The 2,504-nt window shown below is 41.1% G+C and overlaps 1 pseudogene; it reads left to right on the forward strand.

Moving 5' to 3' along the window:
• Positions 1-2,033: 2,033 nt before the first annotated feature.
• LOC142356568 (5.8S ribosomal RNA) lies at positions 2,034-2,185 on the forward strand (annotated as a pseudogene).
• The last annotated feature ends 319 nt before the right edge of the window (positions 2,186-2,504 follow it).

Below are 2,504 nucleotides of genomic sequence, written 5' to 3' on the forward strand. Positions count from 1 at the left end.
GAAAGTCGTAGAATTTTGCGATCAAATTGTGGCTAGTACTGTGATGTTACTAGTAACCTTGTGTTACGTCATATGGCCAAGAGAGCATTTGAAGGCGAAACTTCTGCATGGGGAAGCTGCATCATGAACAAAAGTTTATATCGAGTATTATGTTGACGTTAGTAGGCCCTGGCCGAAAGCGCAGCATGTGAAAGGTATAGATAAAAGTTAGCGTTGCAGTCAGTACTGTGTAGTTACTAGTAGCTGGATTTAAGCTCGAAATGAGACACTGTTGGTGAAACTTCATCATGAGAACGTCACAAGCTGATCACGCTCCATGATATGACTAGTATTATGTTGCTTCTAGTAGGCTAAGCGCAAGCCGAAACATCAACATGTGAAAGTCGTAGAATTTTGCGATCAAATTGTGGCTAGTACTGTGATGTTACTAGTAACCTTGTGTTACGTCATATGGCCAAGAGAGCATTTGAAGGCGAAACTTCTGCATGGGGAAGCTGCATCATGAACAAAAGTTTATATCGAGTATTATGTTGACGTTAGTAGGCCCTGGCCGAAAGCGCAGCATGTGAAAGGTATAGATAAAAGTTAGCGTTGCAGTCAGTACTGTGTAGTTACTAGTAGCTGGATTTAAGCTCGAAATGAGACACTGTTGGTGAAACTTCATCATGAGAACGTCACAAGCTGATCACGCTCTATGATATGACTAGTATTATGTTGCTTCTAGTAGGCTAAGCGCAAGCCGAAACATCAACATGTGAAAGTCGTAGAATTTTGCAATCAAACTGTGGCTAGTACTGTGATGTTACTAGTAACCTTTTCTTACGTCATATGGCCAAGAGAGCATTTGAAGGCGAAACTTCTGCATGGGGAAGCTGCATCATGAACAAAAGTTTATATCGAGTATTATGTTGACGTTAGTAGGCCCTGGCCGAAAGCGCAGCATGTGAAAGGTATAGATAAAAGTTATCGTTGCAGTCAGTACTGTGTAGTTACTAGTAGCTGGATTTAAGCTCGAAGTGAGACACTGTTGGTGAAACTTCATCATGAGAACGTCACAAGCTGATCACGCTCTATGATATGACTAGTATTATGTTGCTTATAGTAGGCTAAGCGCAAGCCGAAACATCAACATGTGAAAGTCGTAGAATTTTGCGATCAAATTGTGGCTAGTACTGTGATGTTACTAGTAACCTTGTGTTACGTCATATGGCCAAGAGAGCATTTGAAGGCGAAACTTCTGCATGGGGAAGCTGCATCATGAACAAAAGTTTATATCGAGTATTATGTTGACGTTAGTAGGCCCTGGCCGAAAGCGCAGCATGTGAAAGGTATAGATAAAAGTTAGCGTTGCAGTCAGTACTGTGTAGTTACTAGTAGCTGGATTTAAGCTCGAAATGAGACACTGTTGGTGAAACTTCATCATGAGAACGTCACAAGCTGATCACGCTCTATGATATGACTAGTATTATGTTGCTTCTAGTAGGCTAAGCGCAAGCCGAAACATCAACATGTGAAAGTCGTAGAATTTTGCAATCAAACTGTGGCTAGTACTGTGATGTTACTAGTAACCTTTTCTTACGTCATATGGCCAAGAGAGCATTTGAAGGCGAAACTTCTGCATGGGGAAGCTGCATCATGAACAAAAGTTTATATCGAGTATTATGTTGACGTTAGTAGGCCCTGGCCGAAAGCGCAGCATGTGAAAGGTATAGATAAAAGTTATCGTTGCAGTCAGTACTGTGTAGTTACTAGTAGCTGGATTTAAGCTCGAAGTGAGACACTGTTGGTGAAACTTCATCATGAGAACGTCACAAGCTGATCACGCTCTATGATATGACTAGTATTATGTTGCTTATAGTAGGCTAAGCGCAAGCCGAAACATCAACATGTGAAAGTCGTAGAATTTTGCGATCAAACTGTGGCTAGTACTTTGATGATGCTTGTAGCCAACCGAATTGGTTGAAAAGCCCAATAAGTAAGCTAACTTGGGAGAGCTTGTTGGAAACCAAATGCTACTAGATTGGTCCAAATACATCCTTCAACAGGGGATCACTTGGCTCGCTTTACGAAGAGGAGCACAGCTATATGTGTTAATTCGGTATGAATCGCAAGATTTGTTTACCGACCTCTCTAACGCAAAAGGCGGTCTCGGCTTCGGCTGTTGACTGCGTCCGATTCAGGGTTATATAACTCTCGATTGAACACATTGATGTTCTATTGTTGGTGCTTCCAATAAAATTGGAACACTTAAAGCAGAACCGATTCAAATAATAGCATTCTGATCAATGATTGCATTCCTTGATCAAGAACTGCTGGAGTCATTGTGATGGCGAATTTTCTTCATAAGAAAATTGCAAAGAGACGGAACTTAATGAGACTAGTATTATGTTGTTTCTAGTAAGCGGAAGCTGAAACAGCAACATGTGAAAATCAAGTTTTGTTCAATGATCTCGAGGCGATAAGTACTATGAAGCAACTAGTAGCCTAAGCATGACTCAGATTTG

Source organism: Convolutriloba macropyga, unplaced genomic scaffold (genome assembly GCF_964194025.1).
Source record: "Convolutriloba macropyga unplaced genomic scaffold, txConMacr16.3 SCAFFOLD_5838, whole genome shotgun sequence".
Classification (NCBI taxonomy): domain Eukaryota; kingdom Metazoa; phylum Xenacoelomorpha; order Acoela; family Convolutidae; genus Convolutriloba; species Convolutriloba macropyga.